Source organism: Heterocephalus glaber, unplaced genomic scaffold (genome assembly GCF_053883595.1).
Source record: "Heterocephalus glaber isolate CG9 unplaced genomic scaffold, H.glaber_assembly_v1.0 deba00000818, whole genome shotgun sequence".
Taxonomy (NCBI): domain Eukaryota; kingdom Metazoa; phylum Chordata; class Mammalia; order Rodentia; family Bathyergidae; genus Heterocephalus; species Heterocephalus glaber.
The window spans coordinates 8,098,962-8,120,728 of record NW_028258164.1 but is presented as its reverse complement, the minus strand read 5'-3'; the positions used below and the strand labels follow the sequence as shown (position 1 = coordinate 8,120,728).

The window sequence follows — 21,767 nt, the reverse complement described above, 5'->3', positions numbered from 1 at the left end:
CTGATTCTGTGTGTTCTGTGGGATTCAGGACCTTAGTAGGGTATGGGCAGACCTGCCTGTCTGCAGCAGGGTAATTTGGCGTCTTCTGCATGACTCAGGGCCTTGGTAGGGCGTGCACAGACCTGCCTGTCTGCAGTGGGCTGATTCCGCGTGTTCTCCAAGCTGTTCTTGACTTGAGGGTTTGTGTTGAGAAGTCTGCTGTGATTCTGATAAGCTTTCCTTTGTATGTGATTTGTTTCTTTAACTGGTTTTAGAATTTTGTTCCTCTGTTGGGTTTCTGGAATCTTAACACATATGTGTAGATTTTTTTTATTATTATGGTTAGTTGGAGTCTTATATGCCTCATTTATCTGTATGTCACATTCTTTTCCCCTGCTTGGGAAGTTTTCTGCAATCACTTCTGTTAACAGTTTCTTTTATATTGTCTACCCTCTGTCCTGTTCCTTCATTGACTCCCCTCAATCTTATGTGATTCTTCTTTGTGACGTCTACTAGCTGCTGGATTGATTTCTTGTGTTCCCTTATTATTTTTGAGAATTTTTTCTTTTCCTGGTCACTAATTGCAATCTTATCTTCCATATCTGAAATTGTGTCCTCACATTGGTTCATTCTGCTGCGTAAACATTCAATGGAGTTTTTAATCTCCTGGAAATCTGTTTGCAACTGTTTTATGGATTCCATTTGTTTCCTATGTTGGGATTCCATCATGTTCCTCAGCTCCTCTATTTTTTTATCTGTGTCCTCGCTAGATTTATTAATCATGTCTTGCACTATGGCACAATCTCTTCTGTTATCTGAGAAATTATTTCTGATGTCATTTTTTTCCAGATACTCTTTTCTTGCCACTTCAGGGAGTCCAGGTGGTTGAGTATCAGATTTTTCCATGTCATTTCCCTTTACGGTTTCTTTAGGTGATGTGGAAGTCTGCTTTTGAGACTTGTTTATGTGTCTTCTCATTTCAAGTGTGTGGTGTGCTCCTGGTGCATGCAAGGCTCATCTCCTCAGTGCTTGGGATGGTGGTACAGTGGCCCAAGGCTCCTCCTCAGCACTGGGGAGGCTCTGCTCCTTGGTGCTGGGGGCCTTGGTACAACGACCTGGAAGGCTCACCTCCTGCTCGGTGCTGGGGGCAGCTCTCAGACTGATTCTTGCCAACACTGGAATTGTGGTATTTCTCTTTACTAAATTAAATTATTCCCTAATCTATGACTTGTGAATTGTGAAATTTGTTTTTATCCTTTGCATCACAGGAGTTCAGAAAAAAATCTTTTATATGCAAGAAAAGCATTACAGTAGGTGGTGCCCAAATATATAGTCATAGCCAACATTCAAAATTAAAGTCTGGGCATATGCTACTGATTTCTATATCTATATTTTAAAGTTCCCTTGCCTTCTTATTCTATGCATATACCTCCATCCCCATTGGTTTGAGTTGGATATCATTTCATTCTTCACCTATAACTATATTTTGATCATACACTTTTTTTGACTAAGTTTATTGGTACATTTTAGGTATACAAGACAGTTACATTCATCATTGGGATCTTGTACCTTTACATGATGTATCTTGGTTCTTATTTTTTCCCTATTCCCTTGCCCTCCCTTCACCCCCTCCACCCTTCCCTATTTAGAAAGACTTTGTTTCCATTTTTTTCCTTTTCTCATATTTTTTATTTTTCCTTCTTTCCTTTCCCTAACCCTTCCAACTTCCAATAGTCCTTTAGACCTTTTTTCCTATTTCAAAATGTGGAGGTTGTTTTCTTTTAGGGCTTGAAATACCTTAATCCAGGTTCTTCTTTACTTGAGGGTTTGTGTTGAAAAGTCTGCTGTAGTTCTCATGGGCTTTTCTTTGTGTGTTATTTCTTTCTTTCCTCTAACTGCTTGTAGTATTTTCATCTTTGTTGGGTTTCTGGGATCTTGATTATTATATGTCTAGGTGTAGATTTTTTTTGATCATGACTAGTTGGAGTCCTATATGCCTCACTTATCTGTATGTCAAATTCTTTCACTCTGTTTGGGAAGTTTTCTGTCATTTATTCTGTGAACAGTTTTTTAAATGTCATTTGTACTTTCTCCTGGTTTTTCATGGATTCCTATCAGTCTTATGTTATTCTTCTTTGAGTCATCTAGGAACCATTGGATTGATTTCTCATAGTTCCTTACTATTTTTAAGAGATCTCTCTTTTCATGGTCATTGACTGCAATCCTGTCTTCTATATCTGAAATTCTGTCTTCCCTTGGCTCATTCTGCTGTGAATACTTTCAACAGAGTTTTTAATCTCCTGGATATCTGTTTGAATCTGTTTCACGGATTCCATTTCTTTCCTATGCTGGGCATTCATGGCTTCCATCATGGTCCTGAGCTCATTTATTTATTTTTTTAATCTGTTTCTGTTCTAGAGTCTCTAATCATGTCTTTCATTCTGCTCACCATCTCTGTAGTTATCTGGGAAATTATTTCTTTTTTGAATTTTTCCGGAGCCTCATTCATCTGTTTTTTTTTTTTTCTTCCTGTGCTATTAGGTCAGGGTGTCTAGGTGGTTGACTATCAGATTTTTCCACCTCCTTTCCCCCAGAATTTGCCTTTGGTGAGCTGGAAGTCTGAGTTTGTGCCTGCTTAGGTATCTTCTCATTTCTATTTTTGTTGTCGATACTGGTTTTGGTTTAATTCCTGAGTTGATATTTCAACTTTTGCTTATTGTAAGTGACTTTTTTGCTTGTATTTAGAACCCTTACAGAATGATTGCTTCTCAGAGGTGTCTTCCAGATATAGTTGGTCTTTAGGTTTTGAGTCTCTAATGACTCTTAGGCAATCTTATTTTTCAGTATACCAGAAAGGACAGCTGATTTGATCAATCACAATACCTTAGCCCAAGTGATACAATGAGCAGCAACAATAGCATCAAGCACAGCTTAGAAAATGAAAATTTTTGGGGGGGTCATGGCGTCGTTGTGGCCGGCAATGGCAGCGGTGGGTGGGCCAGAGCATTTGGCGTAGGCTGCATCCCAAAGCACAACAATCACCTCCCTTCTCTGGCTGACCGTGGCTGAGAAGCCAGTGCCGGGTTGTGAAGTGGAGCCAGGGCCGCCTGTGTCACTGCCACTGCTGTCTGTGCAGCACAAGCCACTGTACAACTGGAGGGTGACAGCACTGCCTTCGATGCCATGTTCAACTGCGGCATGGCCACCATGTCGGCTGAGATCACGCTGCTGGACGTGGAGCCTGCCGCCTTCCTGGCACTGCTCAGATTTCTGTATTCAGATGAAGTTCAAATTGGCCCCAAAACAGTCATGACTACTCTGTATACTGCTAAGAAATATGCTGTCCTGGCCTTGGAAGCACATTTTGCGGAATTTCTCATCAAGTATCTCAGAGCAGATAATGCCTTTATATTACCTACTCAGGCGCAGTTATTTGATGAACCTCAGCTTGCGAGTCTCTGTCTAAACACAATTGACAAAAGCACCGTGGATGCGATCAGCACAGAAGGATTTACTGATATTGGTATCAACACACTCTGTGAGAAAGAGACACACTTAGCATTTAAGAAAGTCGACTTTTTGGAGCTATTGTATGCTGGGCAGAAGCAGAATGTCAGAGACAACAACTGCCAGTGACTTTTGGAAATAAAGAGAAAGTTTTATGAAGAGCACTTTCTTTAATCTGCTTCCCACTGATGACATTTGAAGAGTTTGCAGCAGGTCCTGCTCAGTCTGGCATCTTGTCAGACCATGAAGTGGTGAACCTCTTTCTTCACTTCACTGTCAACCCCAAGCCCCAAGTGGAGTACATCAACTGTCCACGGTGCTGCCTGTGGGGCAAGGAGTGCTGCATCAACAGGTTCCAGCAGGTGGAGAGCCGCTGGGGCTACAGTGGGACCAGTGACTGGATCAGGTTCACAGTTAATAAAAGAATCTCCATAGTTGGGCTTGGCTTATATGGATCAATCCATGGTCCCACGGATTATCAAGTGAATATACAGATCATTGAATATGAAAAAAAACAGACCCTGGGACAAAATGATACCAGGTTTAGTTGTGATGAGACTTCTAACACATTCAGAGTCATGTTTAAGGAGCCTATAGAGATCCTGCCTAAAGTGTGCCACACAGCATGTGCAACACTCAAAGTCCAGATACCCACTATGGCACAAAAGGGCTGAAGAAAGTTGTACATGAGACAGCTGCTGCCAGCAAGACCATTTTCTTCTTCTTTAGTTCCCCTGACAACAATACAATAGAAAATGGACAAATACCAGAAATAATATTTTATACATAATTTAGCATTATAATACATCTTGGCTAAATAGTACCTACCACACAATCTAGACTCAGACAAATAAATAACTGGCCACAGAAAAAAGTTTGAGTATCAAGAATATTTATGATTGTAATATAAACATTTTAGTTTCTTAGAAAAAATAGAAAAATGTTTATTTAAATCTCTGCATGATTTAAAGGTAGATTTTCCACTTTTTTGTTGTCACCTTAGGGGAATAGAGCTAGGTTTAATTGTGTAAAAAAATGCAGCTGTTTCAGCTGCTTCTTGTATCATTTCATCATCAGCTGACTCATGGTCTTTCAATAGTTTGGGAATTGAAAGATTCTTGTTACACATAGCCAGTCTGGTTTCTTTATTTTTAACTTTTGAAAGTAGATGAGATGGGTCAGTGTTCTTGCAGAATTCCTATGAAGTCAAATAACTAATTTCAGAAAATTAGGAAAACTGGCTTTATATTTGATATTTAAAAATATCTGCTAGCTAACATTTGGAATAATGCTAAAAATAGGCCTAATAATGCCCAAGAAAATTTTCAATGCATTTACAGAAAAGGATATTTTGTAGTAGTATAGTAATGCATTACATAGTATAGTGTCGAAACTAAATGGATTTTGTATACATTCACAATAATGTGGTATATACAAAGTCTCTAAAGGTGTGACATAAGCCTGGATCTTTATCATTCAGCTGTATCACCATACCTTCCTATCTGTATGGGGTGCTGCTGATGAGTCCCAAGACTGAGCTGATGGTGATGACTGATGATTGTTTAAAGATACTCCTTCAACTTTGTGATTATCCCATGCAGCAATAAATGGAACATGGTTACTAAGATTTCTAACAGCTACTTTGAAATTATAGAGCTATCCAACAGAGTCACTCCTGCCAAAAAGAATGTTTTCTATCACATAGTTCTATTCAAGAAGTAAAATATATTTAATGTTGTGATCTCATGAATGTGACCAGCACATCCATATTAGGAGGAAGTAGGAAATATATATGGTAGAGTGACATTTATACACTTTTATATACAGCAGATTTAAAAAATATAAATAACTTTTCCCTTGAAAGTGACTATCCTAAAAAAACTTGTGTAATTTAAGCTTAAAGTATATTAGATATTTGTGGAAGATGACAAAAAATTCTTTCAGTATCAAGAGAATTTTTCTAAATAGGAAGTAAAAATTTTTCATCAAAAGTACTATTTCATTATACACTTTTTTTTTTTTTTGGTACCAGGAAACAAACTCAGGACCTTGCACTTGCGATGCAGGCACCAGAACCACTGAGCTAAATCTCCAGCCCTCATTATACATTTTTAACAAGGTAGTGAGATGTGTTGTTGGCCAAGATCTCTTGAAATTAAAGAAAAGGGAAAATTTTCTGTCTCATGTACCATGTCCTTATGGATATAACTCTCACTTTACGGGAATAGCTTTGGCATGTGTGGTTCTGGTTAACTAAAGATTAACTGGCAAACATTCAGTAGTAACCATTACCAAAATACTTCCGCCTTTTAAAATATGGTATGCCAGAGATAAGTTAGAGGGAGATTTTGGGGTCTGAGGCATTTCACATGCCTTCTGTGTTACGCTGAACACTTATAACTGAAAGTAGCCATAGAAGGTACGTACAAGAAACAGAACTCTACTGACACTGGGAAATCACCTGGAACTTTACAGAAATAAATGTATATTATCCTTTGAAAAAAAATGACAATTTGTGGTAGTTATTAATCTATCAGCCGTGTGTGTCGAGGTGATGTTGGTGCCTGCGTGGCTCACCTCCTTGGCACTGGGGGGCGGGGCTCTGCTCCTCAGCACTCAGGGCAGTGCTACAGTGGCCCCTCAGTCATATACTTTCTACTCTGTTTCTGTTCTCTGATATCAGGAAAAATGCTTTTGTGCCACCCTGCACTGATCATAATGATTCTCCTTTATAAACAATGTTTTAATTTTTTATGGTTTGTTATTCTCTTACTTCCTTGAATAATTACCGTTGGAAGGACATTGTAGCTGAGATTAGCCAAGGAAAAAAGACAAAGATTCTAGATATTGGGTCCATGTTGGGAAAATATCAAAAGAGTTCTCATCGCGCTCACACTAGTTCAAGGCAAAGCCGTGACCTTCAGGATCAGCCTCAAAACACAGTGGACAATGAGGTAAAAGAATCTACTGAAAGTAACATGCTTGTTCTTGTATAAACCAGCAAGGAATTTTGATACTCAGAATCCTATAAAATACAGAAAAAAGCTAAGTACTATGCACTTGTTGTATACTGTGTTAACTAATTTTATGTATCTACTTTGCTAGTTACCTGGTGGTCTGTCAGTAAAGACCAATTCATATATTTTATGAGTATAATTTTTTTTGGTACTGGGGGGTGAACTCAAGACCTTGTGCTTGCAAAGCAGGTGGCAGCACCACTGAGCTAAATCCCCAACCCTGTGAATATAATTTTTAAAAGATGTGATTATCTTCTAAATCAGCAGCCTTCAGATAAAGCTGATTATTTTCATTGTGATTGGCTTATGCACAGTTAATAGGCAAACCCACTATGCAAAAATCCATGTGTCCAGATTCTGTTCCAAATTGACACAAACATACCAGTGTTCAAGGGGCTGAATTCACGTGAAAGGTCAGTATTTTCAAAAAAATATTTTAGAAGCAGGATAGAGTCTGAATAGCTTTTCCCATTTGTAGATGATGTGTAGCAATACTTTCTGAATGTATTTGGTCACAGGTTTGATGATACTGTCACTTTCTTGCCCATCATTTCATTGAGAAATTCATTCTATTAGATGGCTTTTTGGGTGGAAAATATGAACAAAAACTGTATCATTGAGCACAACAAACAAGTCCCGTAGGTTTAAGAGATCTAATAGAGGCTGATTAGACCAGATTGTAAACAGCTCAAGAGGCTTATGGAAAGCATGTGCAAAAACACAAAGGAAGGAATGAGGGTTCAGGAGAAGCTCACTACAGGCTGCCCTTACAAAGAAAAGGGTGCCAGTTGTCATGAAAGAACAAGATAAAGAATGCCCAACAAAAGGAGTTTTGTAACCAACACTCATGGAGGACATGGCACACATATGGCACTCTGTTAAACATTTTTATGTGAATTAAGTTACTAGGTCCTAACAACAACCCTGAAAAGTATGTTGCCATTTTCATCCAATTTTAGGCTGAGAAGCGAGGAATCTAGTCTATGTCACAGAGCCAGTAACTCATAGAGGCAACTTTTGATCCAGATTTTGTTATATTTCAAAATTTTATTCATTCTATTTGAAATCCTCTTTCAGAAACATGACACAAACTTACAAACATAAAATATGATTAGAAGACCTGGATGGGCACCTGTAAATAAGGCACCCTGAAGCTTCTTGTTTCCAACTGAGTGGTGAATAGACCTGTGGATGGAGACAGAATGTGAATGCAGGCGTCTGGCTCTGAATCCTGAGCTTTGCACCATGATTTTCCCAAATTGCTGTGCGCAATTTGCCAAGTTAGTAACATGCAAAATCGGGGTTCAAAATGAAGTATTATGATATCAGAATTTATGCCCTTAGACTATTTGTGTTGTTTCTTGATGTTGCATCATTTTAAAGTTGAGGGAAATAAACTCCCAGAGGTTGTTGTAGTTTGTTCAAATTGTACAGCCAACAAACACAAGGATGTTATTGAAGTCAATGAGAACTGACCCGGAGTTGGCACTTATGTGGACTGCTCTGTGTTTCCTCTTAGCTGGTGAAAGCATGACTGTTGCAGGACATGTGCAAGGATGATTAACTTGTGCCAAGGATGTAATGAGTTGTTCAAAATAGGAAGCTACTTTCAGGCTCTTCTTGGAGGTGTTGCAATCCAAATCAAAACCAGCCCGAGAGAAATGTATGTGTATATGTATGTATGTGTGTATGTCTGTGTGTTTTTGTGTGTGTGTACCAGCAACCATAGTGTAACCTGCCTTAATGGATTGATAATAAAATCTTAGTAGCTTCAAACAATAGAAGTCTATATGGGGGTCAATAAGATCTGTAGGAGAGATAGGGTTGAGAGTGTGCTTGTACTCTTAGAAACTGCCATCATTAGTATCATTTCTAAGATCACTTTGGGCATAATTATCTGGCTGTTAAAAGGGGGAACTATAATGGAGGATTATGGAGGATCATTATATGGCCAAGATATGGAAATGACTTATTCTTAGTCCTGCATCTTCCTTGTCACAGCTTACTCATGTGGCCATAGCAAGCGATTGGGAAATGTAGACGAGCTGTGTGCCTAGGAGGAAAGGGCAGTGGAACTGGGGCAGGTGGCAAATCATTGAAGACACATGTAAATCTGTGTTATCTGCATTCTTAGAAGAACACCAAAATGCTTTCCCCAATATTTGACATTGTTGATCCTTTAGTCTTCACATTTCTGTAGGATTTGTGCTCTAGTGTATTTTTTTAACTGTATATACTTTTATTGGTACATTTTAGGTATACAATGTAATGACATTCATCATTGGAAATTTGCACCTTTACATAATCCATCTTGGTTCTTATTTTTCCCCCTTCTCCTGCCCTCCCTTCAACACTCTAGTGTATTTTGATTGTACTTTTAATTTTTGTGATCATGAGTGGTGTTTACTCTTTTCTGAATAACAGATTTTCCCTTTTCTGAAGGGCCTATTTAGTGCCCTTGCCTATGTTTTAATTGGAGTGTTTCTCTTTTCTCATTGATATTAGGATTTTGTACATATACTAGGTATTTGTTTTTTGCATATTGCTTCTATCCTGTCTTTCTTTTCATTCTTTTAATGATGTCTTTTAATTAATAGAAATTTTTACTTTTAAAATATACATTTTCAGACATTTCTTTTCAATGTCTTCTCTAACACAAATTCATGAATATATTCATGTTATTAAATTTTAGAAGGTGTTTTTGGTTTATTTCTTTAAAATTTGGATCTATTATTCACCCATGGATTATTATCTCTCCACTAGTGTTGAAAAAATTATTTCCTCGAAAGTTTACAATGCAAGAGTTATGAATTAAGTGCCAATATTGTTCCATGATTCCATTACCACATAATACTAGTTGTGTAATTACCTGGAATTAGGATAATTTTATAATAAAATTACTTATGACATTTGGTACAACAATTCTTTCATATGTGTTATTGTTTAAGATTTTCTTGGGGGGGGGTGGGTTTAGCTCTCTGGTGTCACTGCCTGCCTCACAAGCTCAAGGTCCTGAGTTCGATTCCCAGTACCAAAAAAATAGTTTTTTTCTCTTACCTTATTCTTGACCTGGTGAATTTCATGTGTATTTAAAATCAGCTTATACTATTCTATAAAGAAAAAAGTTGATATTTAAACTAGGTTTACTTTAATTCTAACAATTAGTGTTTACAGTATTGAATTTACAAGCCATGAAGGCAGTATGTTCTTTCATTTATTTCAGCCTTTTAAGCTTTCTCAATTATATTTTCTATATAAAATTTTCTGTGGAAAAATCTTAGGTAATTGACATTTTATGTCACTGTAAGTAGTAAAATTTAATTTCATGTTCTAGTAGTTTGTTATTTGTATATTGAGATGAAATTGATTTTATCATTTGATCATGTCATAAATGAAAATTGAGAAGTGTATTATCTCATGGTACCTTTTCCCTTGTACCTTGTTACACAAGACTCCTAAACATGTACAGAAAGGAAGATGGTGATTTGAAGCAAATAGCCTATCTCCTTGATGCTAACTTTGAATAAATCCTTCATTCTTTTCATGAGCATAAATGGGCATATATGATTTAGAATGCCCTAATTATTAAGAAGTGTTCTTTTATTCTCTAAAGTAGTTGTGGATAACTGTTATTTCTTCCTGAAATATTTGGTAAAATTGTCCAGTGAAGGAGATTGGTTTGTGTATTCTTATTGCAGAAAGGTTTAAAAATATAGATTCCATGTCTTCAATAATTATTGGATTACTTGGGTCTTATTTTTTCTTAATTTTTAGAGCTGTGTTTTCCTGAAGTGTGTTGACACAAAAGAATTTTGTTGCATAATTTTCTGTTACATAATTTTCAAATTTACTGGCATAAGATTGCATAGACTATTCTAATTATATTGCTAAATGTTAGGATTTATGATTATAGAGATCCTTATTTGTATGTTTTCTTAATGAGTCTCAACAAATTATTTCAATTTTATTAACATTTTAAAAGGTCTTCATTTTATGTATTTATTTTAGTTTATGATGTTCTTTTTAATTTATTTACTACTTTATGTTTAGTTTGTAGTTAATCTTTCTATTTTCTTTTCTTAGAAGCTTAATTGGCTTCATACTATTTTGTAATATATTTGATCACGTAGCTTCAGCTGCATCTTATATGACAGTATGTTAAATTTTAACCAACACGTAAATTATTTTATAATTTCTGTTGTACCTTTTTGTTAGATCTATATTTTATTTATTTATGTCAAAAAATGTCCCCCAAAGGAATCCCAGAGACCCTTACCTGATGTAAAAAATATACATTAATTTTATAAACAATAAAAGTTCTTACTTTGACTTGGCTCTGAAATCCCTCCAAGAAAATATAACCAGAAACTGGAGGAATTAGTAGTAATAGAAAAACAGAGAGAGGGAGAAGGAGAGGGAGAGGGAGAGAGAGGCAGAGAGGCAGAGGTAGAGACAGAAAGAGAGACTAGATTCAAAAAGGGTCTCTAAACACCACACAGTTGTTCCTGGCCATCTCCAACTGCACCTATAACATCTTAGCCTAGAGGTTATGATTTTATGATTCCCAGTCTCATTACCTCTTCCATCTATGTGTCCCTCAGCCTGTATTAGTGTATTGCCTTTATGTTATTTTAATGTACTTTGAAGAATTGCTCATGTAAAGATTGACTTCTTTATAGGTCTGCCTATAGGATAAAAATGTTCATATAAATACGGTAGCTATCAAGCTTTGTTACTTTGGTAGTATAAACTTGTTTTTTAATCTAGATCAAAATTTATGTTTGTATTATCTGGAGCCATTCATTTCAAAGGAACTTCAGTTCTAAAAAAAAATAGGGCCAGATCCCAGGTTCTGGGGTAAGTGCTAAGAATTCAAAATTTTTCATGGTCCTAGAAAAACTGATATTTTTTTAGTGTAATCCTTGGTCATTGTTATAATTAAAATAAAAGAACATTAGATTCCTTATTGACAAACAGGGAGGAGTCTGTATGGTCATAAACCCCACCTGTTATACTCGGGTATACACTTCAGGACAAATAGATGTTAATATGAAAGACAAAAGCCTTATGCCAAATGCACCTTATTTTTGTTTGTCTACTACCACTTTTAGGAGCCACTATTCACCAATACTCTACCTTTAATTTTTGACACCTACTTATTTAATATGGTTGTAAAGTGAAGCTAAGTATCAATAACTTCCTAATGTCTTTTCCTGCCTTCTTTTCCTGACTACCAAAGAATGATGGTTCTTCATACAACAAAACCCATCTTCCTATGTCACCTTTAAGTCAATCAGGGAGAAACTTGATCTCTAGCAAGCCAATTTCAACATCTCCCAGAGCTGGAAGCCATGGTAAGAATATGGATCAAAGTTGGGGAGGAGAGATGATGTAGGAAACAAGAAATAAAAATAGAAAGGAGACAAGAAAAGCCAGAATTTTAAAATCACACTTGTAAAAAGATTGCAACTTCAGGACACACACATACCTGAGAATATCCATATTTATATGCCTGAGGCTTGTTTATGTTGTTTTTCTCTAGGCCATCACATCCCAGATCCTTTAAAGTCCATAAGTTGGCTTAGTTGCTAAGATAAAGGGCAGACACCTGATGGTAAGAGAAAGAAAGATTAAAAAGTTTCAAGGAATACTTTATGCAAATCATCTTAAGCCACTCATCTTTAAATAATACACGACTACACCATAACATTCTGGTCTAGGCTTCAAGTCCATCTCATAATATAAGATGTATTTATTCCACCTCTAAGAGTCACCAAAGTTTTAACAGTTTCAGCAATGTTGACAAGCCCACGTCCAAAGTCTTTCTTGAGTCTCAAGGTAAATTTTTAAAATATAACCATATAAAAATCAAAAAGAAATACAAAGTTAAATACTTTGAATATACATAGGCAGAGCATAAATATTTCTGTCAAAAAGGGAGTAAAGGGGGATAGAAGAGAATTGGTCAACCAAGATTGAAAAGCAAAGGAGAAAGAGTAAGTTCTGTGGATTCATATCTAGCTCAGCATATGATCCAAGTTCCTGGTATCTCTCACTTCCTAGAGCTTCCACTACACCTTTGGATTCACCATTTGGGGTTCATTCACTAACATCTCAGGGGTTTCTTGAATGAACCTGGCTTTACTTTGTGCACTCCTATCAGCATTCCTGTTTTTGGAGCCATGGCTAGTATCACCCCTCAAGCCCTGCTTAGAGCATTCTAAGGCTTCTTTAGCCCACTTCTCCCAAATTTACAAACTCTTCCCACAAGCACATTCTAAATGTTTCTGAACCATTTGGTCCAATACTGTTATGGCTTGTGTCTAGATGTACCCTCAAAGCCCCATACGGTCATAGGTGGGGCTTTCCAAAGGTGGCTGGATCTAGTGAGTGATGCTGGGATCAAGGGTGTGTGATTACTAAATTAGTACATTGATTGGTTTGTCATAGTTCTGGATAATGGCAAGGCCCACCCTGGGTGTGAGTGCTATGTTTCCTAATGCAATGTAGACTGGACAGAATATAAGGGACAGGAAGAGGGCTGCTGTCTCTGCTTGCTGCTTCTTTGCTACTTCACTGCTTGCTCCTTTGCTGTCTCCTATCTTCTACCTTCCATGCTGTGAACTGCTTTTTCTCCTTTGTGATGCCCCTCTGCCATGCTACCCTGCCTTGAAGCCAGCCAATTATGGACTGAAACCTCTACAAACTGTATCGAAATAAACTTTTTCTCATTTAACTTTAGGTGTTGGGTATTTTGTCTCAGCAATGAGAGAAGTGACTAATGCATATTTAGTCATAGCAGCAGCACCATTCCTAGTACAAATTGCCTGTATTAGTCAGCTTTTTCATTGTTGAACACAATACCTACAGCTTAAAGGAGGACAAGTGTTTTGCTTACTCCAAAGCAGAAATATCATGGTGGAAGAGCCTTGCAGAGAAAAGGAACTCACTGCATGGCAGTCAAGAAGCGGAGAGAAAGGAAAAGCCAAGGAGGGAGCTGTATCCCTCCAAAGTCATACCTCCAGTAGCACACCTCTTCAAACATTACCCCACCTTCTAACAGAATATTGAGGTATGAACTCATGTTTGGAGCAATCCACCAATGAGTGTATTGTCCATAGGATCTATTCACTCTCTTAAGGCATCACCTCTCAACACATGAGGTTTTTGTAGGACCTTGCAGATCAAAACAATAACATATATACATTTTGAATATGATCTTACATATGTATGTATTGTGTCAAGGTTTTTTTTTAGTGCTTGTTTTTCATATGTAATGTTTACATTTCTTTTGTGAAGCTGGTACATATACATAACACATCTTAATTCCTTTTTCATTTCTTTTTCCTTCCCTCCTTCCAAATTTGCTCTATCTCTTGATTCCCTTCACTTTTGAGAAATATCTACTGCTCTACTTCCTATCTTTTATTTTGTTGTTTATTCACATTTTGTGTGTCCTACACCATATGGTATTCCTCATTTGAGTAAGGCAAAGAGAATAATACAGAGAGAATAATAAAGGAGAAAAGAAGCTGACAAGAGGGTGGATCTCTTGCAAATGAGAAGGGGTCCAGGAGACCTAGGGTGAGGGGTGAGGGGGAGTGGAAGGGGAAATGAGTAGACTAAAGGTATGCTATATACAGGAAACTAATAGCCTTAAGAAATGTAAACATTTTATGTCATAAATGTGAACTAAGATTAATAACATCAACAAGAATGGAAGAGCGGAAAGGGGCATTATAGGAGGAGAGAGTGAGGCAGAAGGGACAAGGAAGAGGATTAAAAAGAAACAGGTTGTAGTATGTACATGCACCTATTCCCCACAATGGCTGTAAACTGCATGTACTACAAACATGCAGTAATAACAGAAACAAAAGAGAAACCATGTAGCATTTAAGCTTGTGGATCTTATTTATTTCACTTAATGACATAAAATATTCTATATTCTCATTGAATTAATTTTTGTATGAATCATAAGAATGATGAAATATTTTTATAATTAAATATTTACAATTTCTATTTTTCTTTATTTTGTAAAAGTTTACATATTTTGAGACTGTGTAATTAGATATTTATGAATTTATGATTGTTGTATCTTCTGGTTGAACTCAGTTTTATTGATCACAAGCTTTTCTCTTTATCTTAGAAATTTTGGCCAAAATATCCATTCCATTCATTATTAATATAGTGGTATCAGCTGATTAGTTATAGTCTGGTAATTTCTCTTGTGTGCTTTTATTTTCCCTTTTTTCACACTCTAAGATTGAGATGGGACTTTTATAAGCAGTATAATTGAATTTTGAAAATTATACAGACCATATATTAGTCTTTTAATGTAGCCACTAAGTACATTTAAATTTGACATAATAATTGATACATTTGTGTTTTAATCACTACTAAATTATATATTTTGCTTCCTCTGTATTCTTGCTTTCAATTATTTTTTTCCCTCTTTAAAATTGATAAAACTTGTTATTATTCAATTTCTTTTTATTTTTACTTTTACATTTTGTAATTATGCTAGAAATGTTAACATGTTTGCATGACAGCACAGGCTGATGTTAATTACTTAATTCTTTTTTAAACAACACAAAACTGTGTATCACTTTTCTTCCTTTCACCTTTTCAATTTTTGTGGTACTAGGGATGAAACACAGGGCCTTTGCATTGAGCTGCATCCCGAGCATTATCTATTTTTAATGCTGAGACAGAGTCTTACTAATCTGGTATCTTTCCCAGGCTGGACATGAACTTGCAGTCCTCCTGCTTCAGCCTCCTAGTGCATTAGAATTACAGATGTCACCAAAACACCAGGCTCCTTCCTTTTACCATCACTTCCATCTTCACATGTTACCATGGATCTTAATTGCTTCATCATATGTTTAAATAATTTTCTATAAATATTTTTATTGAGGCATAGTATACCTTAAATGCCTAGATTTTAATTGGAGCTTTATATGTAGTCACAAAGAAGTGCTACTTAAAAAACACCACACAAATTAATGTATATATTAATTTCTTTACTACAAAAGCCCTCTTTGTGCTCCTACCATGACCTGAATGTGTCCTCCAGTACATGTCTCCTGAATCTTAACAGAAATATGTCATCAATGAGATAGTATTCAGAGATGGGGGCTTTAGGAGCTGAAAAGCTATAAGGAGGACTTCATGAACGAGATTAATCCCTCATAAAAGAGGCTTCTGCAATCTGTCTGGCCTCTGGCCCTTCTATTGTTCATCTCTTCTGTTATGTGTGGAGACAGTGACAAGGTGCCATCATGGAAAAGGAGAGTGAGTCTTCACCATCTGCTTGACCTTAAGGTTCCCAACCTCTAGGATGGTGGGAAATAAATATAAATTTATTCTCTGGAATTTGGCATAGCATGAGAAATGGAATAAGATGTCTCCTTCATGTCAGTACCCCTTAATGTTAAGCCGTAATCATGATGTCTACCATAGTCTATTTTTTCTTTTTTGAAGTGCATATAAATAGAAACACTATGTGTATGTGATAGTTTCTGGCAACTTCCTGTGAACATTTCTGTGAGATTTTTCTAGACTGTTGCATTTAGGAATAATTTTGTTTTTTCTATCATATTTACCATGCATATCATAATTTTTCATTATTCTATTGATAGATATTTGTTTTTTCTTTTTCATTTTTCCTATTTTGTATAAGACTGTTACAGCATGTTTACACATTATAGTTTTGGTGTAAAGTTTCCCCAGTGCCTCATGTATTGATCCCATATCCGTGCTACTGAGAAGTGAAGGAACCTTTAGAAGGTGGTGCTTAACTGTCGGTGCTGAGGGCATTTGATACATTCACTGGGAAGGTAGTACTCATGGCACCCTTGGGTAGTTCTCAAGAATATTGCAACAGCCTGATTTTGCTCCCCCTTTGCTTCTGGTTCAAGATGTAATAATTTCTTGGCTTCTCCATGCACAGATGCCATTTATATGTACACCATAAAGTAATGCAGAACCCAGAGAGTGTTTCCTAAGATTTTGCATTAAAGCAAAGAAATCTAAAATACAAATCTTTTGGTACAAATAGCCACTCATTTATTTTGGCTATATGCAGGTCTGCCATATATATGTACTTAAAAGTCACCAGACTTACAAAACTCACAGTAAACCCCATAAAAATTATGAGACAAATGCCACTAAGGATGTAACATTTAAAATACTTTCAGCAATACTCAAAATAATGAGAACTTGGTTATAAAAATAATAAAACATCACACATGTTGAATTGTAAAGAAACACATAAATACTACAATGCTCATGACACTCTCCATATGAAGTTTGCAGAAAAACAAAGAAATTTGCTTATGAAAATGAGAGTCAGAGGGGTCTCAGCTGGGGAGTTATTGTGAAGTGGTGGTAAAGCAGTTGTCTGAAATTAGAGAGAGGTTATAAGATCGTCAACAATGAAGAAGAAAAATTTTTTTGGCTCCAGTCAGCCTCACAGAAGTCCAGCTACAACTGCCCATAGGCAAGAATACCTTGGAACATATCTCAGGGCTTCAAAGTGAGGCAGAAACATCCGTAAGGACCACAGAGCTGAGAAAAGCCCACTTTAGGTGTAGGAGGATAAATTTCACTTTGACAGTGTTACATCTCTCCTGAGGGGGTACAAGGTCAACACAAGGTCAATGGTTTCTATAGTAGGAGCAGACAATTAAAAGTGAATGTCCAGCTTCCTCATCTCTCTAAGACCCTTTTTCAGAAGCCCACTTCTGTCTCATCCTACAGCAATCACTGGAGATTTTTACCAGAGCTAGAGCACAAGGGGGCATTAGAAACAAAAAACAATGGAGGTGTTGCAGTAATCTGTGTGTAGGAGTTTATAGTGGCTCTGTATGCTAAACACTGGAGGAACTGTACTAGAGAAGCTGGACAGTGACATTTCTCTACTAGAAACCTCATCTGTAGTCCTGCCAGGCTCAAGTCCATAACTAGCTTCCCCACAGCCCTATGGGGCTCTGCTTAAACACTGATGAGGCAGGAAGGTAATGCACATCCACCAATATCTGCAGATAGGTGCATTTGGCCACAGCCAATTCCATTGTCTGAGCTTCAGTTGGACTAATTCCTGAGGGTCTGCTTGAATGTTCCCAAAACAGGAAGAGTAAGTAAATGGATATCTGCCAATGGAAGTATCTGGCTCTTCCTGTTCCTCCATTCTGGCATCACTAAGCCAAATAAGCTTCCTATACATTTGCCTTTGTCTCAAGCCCCACCTTGATGGAAGCAAGGCCTTCCTGAATTTTGTACCCATGATATCTGTTTCAATGATGTTATTCTACCTTTTATCTTCCATGTATGAGAGACACAAATTCTACCCTTTTGGTCCCTGTTGAGAAAAAGGTTTTGCTGTACTGGCTCTTCAATTGTCCTGCTGTGCTGTAGGAGGAAATGGCATTCTTGTCTACGCTTGCCATATTGTCCAATATGTGTGGACTCATTTATTCCATTTATCCACTTAGATATAGCCTCTTCTGCTTCCTAGCCGTTAGTATACTGGCCATAGACATGCTCTTCTGGAAGTTTTCAATCCAGAATGTATTCATCCATTTTTTGTTGTTATAATGAAATAATTCATCTGGGTAATATACTAAGAAACATGTTTATTGAACCCACAGTTTTGAAAGCTGAAATTCCAAAGAACATGGACCATCTCTGGTGAGGAAATCTCCAGATAGTATCACAATATGGTGGCTAGCAACATGGCAGAAGCTTGAGGAAGAAGGGAATATCATATGATGAGAAGGAAGTTAGTGTAATGATGGCCCAGTCTTTCTTTTTTTTATATAACAACTTTCTCTCATAAGAACTTTCTAGGTTCTTTAAATTTTATATTAATTCCTTCTTCTGGTACTAACCCAATGTCCTAAGCCATCTTCTCCTAGGCCTCAACTCTTAAATGTTGCACTGGCTCTAGATGAGTCCTGAGGAGATTCTCCAAGGAGTAGGTGAGAACCTCAACTCACCTACATGACAGGGTTAAGATCACTGACTTATGTCACAGAAAATAATTAGAGGATACTTCATTGAGAGTCATTAGAATGGTTTATTAAGGCAGAATTAGAGAAGTATTCATTCAGGAAAAACAGAGGATGGGCTCGTATGGGATGTGCATATGGTCTGGGGCTGAGGATATTTATGTGGTTTTTCAGGGCAGAAATCCTTGGAATTTTTCAATCTACACAAAATGCAGATTCAATTTACAATGGTAAGATATAGTCTTTTCTACAGCATGGCTCATTTCCAGGTGGAAGCCCAAAGGCAAGAGGATATTCTATTGTATTTTTGAGACTTGGAAATTTAGGAGCAACACAAAAGGGAAAAACTATAAACTTTTGTTTCTTTTTAAAGTAAGATTTTAAAATTATAATTTACCTGTTTCATTTGTACCATTTTTATTTCTTATATCCTATGTCACTACCATTCGCACATCACCACAATGGGCATGAAGCTTCTAGAACATGAACCTTAAAGAAAACACTTAAGTCATGTTCAAACCAAAGCACAAATTGTAGTGTTTATAATGGATGCAAGGTCCTTTCTGTTATTTGAGAAGAAAAGGAAAGAATCCTTTCTTAGAAACTCACACTTATAATCTTAAGTTAATTATTTTATTAATTAGTTCTCTTTCCTCTTCTTTTCATTGTTCTTTTTTTCCCTTAATCATCAGTGTTTATTTCCTCTTATAAGCAAATTGGTTGTGACCATGACCATGTTTTCTGGTTAGGCTCTATTGCTTGTAGTATAGGTTTTATACTATAGTTAATTTGGGACAGTTTTTGAAACTCAGAGCACTTTTTTTTTCCTGAAAAAGACTACTATTAGGAAAAAAGGAACAGAAGCAGAAATATGAGCTAACAGGACAGGTTTATTTTGAAATAAACATGAGCAGGACCACCATGACACTGAGACCAGACTGGGTAATCTCATACACGTTACTGGATCTTTTGTAGGGTCATGGGATAAAAGAGGACCGTGAAAGGAAATGATCAAAATGAGACTTTGGAGGAGGAGAGTTTAGTGAGAAGGAGTTGTGACTAGCAACCAGGGAAAAGGCTTGAGAATGTTGCTTGTTGCATGTTGTGGTTGCTTGTGGAGAGCAAGGCTGAATAGTGATGGGAGTTATGGGTTATAGCTGTGCTCACTGGGCCTTATCAACCACCCATGACTGTACATCTTTAGCAGGCGCACAAGCATAGTGTGGGACGTTAACATGATCTCTGTTCAGCCTAGGATGGCAGTGGTCAGATTTCTTCATCTACACTCACTGGTTTTTTGAGGTATTGTCTTTGTTTTGGGATATAAAATTGTGCTTTAGAACTAGTATGCCCAATTTTGTCCTTCTGTGTTTGGCTTCCTCAAGAGGCTATCAACTTCAGCCTCATTATCGAGTGATAATAATGAAAGTGTTACTGTGAGTGATGGGGTCCCAGGACAGATTTCCAGATTCTTTTGGTCATTGACCAAAGAAGTGGATGTGACATTCAATGGTCAGGAAAAAGCAGGTAAGTTTAATGACGTTTAATGGGCAAAGGTACACCCAGAGCAAGCAAACTTGTGCCAGCTGAAAGGAAAAAATGAGTGCTGAGGAGACAGTTGAGCACACTCATACTGGAGAAAAGGAAAATGACATGAGAGTTTAAGGCTCAATGGCTTGAGCTTAAGGAGTTAAAATGTGAGCCAGGCTAGGGCACCTCCCATTGGGTCTTTCGGAGCATGACTGACAACATGATTGACAGGGTAATGAGTCATATCAGTAATATCCACTGCACCTACTCTTTTCCATAATTCACTCTGATATAATTGGATGCATGAAATGCAGTCCACATATGTAAACCTTTAATTAAGTCCAAGTGAAGAAAGGCCATTGTAAATAATGCCAGCAAGTGTAGCACCCATATGTCCTGGTTTAGAAATTTTAAAATTTCTTGAGGACTTCGTTATTGTTTTTTCTGCCTATATGTAGTGGGACATGGGAGAAAGGGTTGGTCCAGGTTGGGGTATTGCCCAGGTTCAGGTGAGAGATTCCTTAGCTCCTAATTGTATTATCTGTATAAAATGAGTTACAGGGTAAAAGAACAATTATTAATAATTAAAATGTATTTATATTTTAAACGTCATGGAACATAGGGCCATCAATGAAAGATGGAAGATTCAACAGGCCGAACAAGAAAGATATTTGAATTATAGAATTTTATAGGGGCTGAGGCCTTATGTGACAGGTGTGACATGGTAAAATAAATAGATACAAGACTGGGTTAGGAGACATAGAATGGTAAGATAAGTTTTATGCAAACTGCTTTTATGCAGCCTGGTAGACTTTCCAGAAATAGCAAGCCCAGAAGAAAAGGCTCATATTTCTCAGAGAAAGAGACATAAGAATTAGAAATCATGATTAGCTCCACACTAGATTTTGGTTTTTATTAGTTTTTGTTTGTTTTCTTTGTAAATTCCTTGCTCTGTGTTCTAATTTTTCCACTTGCAGAGGAAGGAACAAATTGTTGTTGTTCAAACTGCCCTCAGTAATCCCCTTGAGATTTGGCTTGCACTGGGTACAGAGCAGCAAAACGCTCTGTGCCTATCTTTTGGCAGAAGGCAAAAAATAGACTTGTGTGATTGTGATAATATGGTAAGCATCATGCCTCAAAGGGTCAATGGTAGTCTCCGGAATCAATGGAAGGAGCTGCTCAGTTATTGCAAAAAGTCTTTCTCTCTACTGCTTAGACACATAAAAAGGAAAAAATCTGCTTCTCTTCATTTTGAACAGTATTTTAAAAATACATATGCACATACATCTGCATCATGTGAGAAAATCCCAAAGTTTTTTCAGGTTCCTCTCCAACTGCCGACTCCCAGTGATGAGATCAAGATAGGCACAGCTGGGAAAAGATTCTGTCCTTACTTCTGTATGGTGAACCATGCTGTGGCAGCCTCTTATTTCAGATCCACTTTTGTTTCTTTAGCACTTAATTCTCATATTTCACAAGTTAAGACATGGAAATCCCAGATTCCATGGGTTCAATGGAAAATATTGTACCTCCTTCTCTTAAGTTCAAGGACTGACTTTATCTTGGGGATGGCATTCTTCAGAAACATAGCTATGTAAGAGTTTTTCAGGCACTGAACAAATCCTACCCATTCATATTCATGATCTCTGATAACTACCCAGATTTGCCTAACTGGCTTTACAGAAGCTTCCTAGACTTGTATTTGTATCTGGTGAATATTTGCTAC

The 21,767-nt window shown here is 37.0% G+C and overlaps 1 long non-coding RNA gene and 1 pseudogene across 4 annotated transcripts in view; both read left to right on the top strand.

Annotated features, from left to right (window-relative positions):
- LOC106010714 (uncharacterized) overlaps window positions 1–21,767 on the top strand; it is a 243,601-nt gene that overhangs the window by 142,893 nt on the left and 78,941 nt on the right. The window lies entirely within an intron of this gene.
- Window positions 744–9,094, top strand: LOC147828955 (BTB/POZ domain-containing protein 1 pseudogene; annotated as a pseudogene).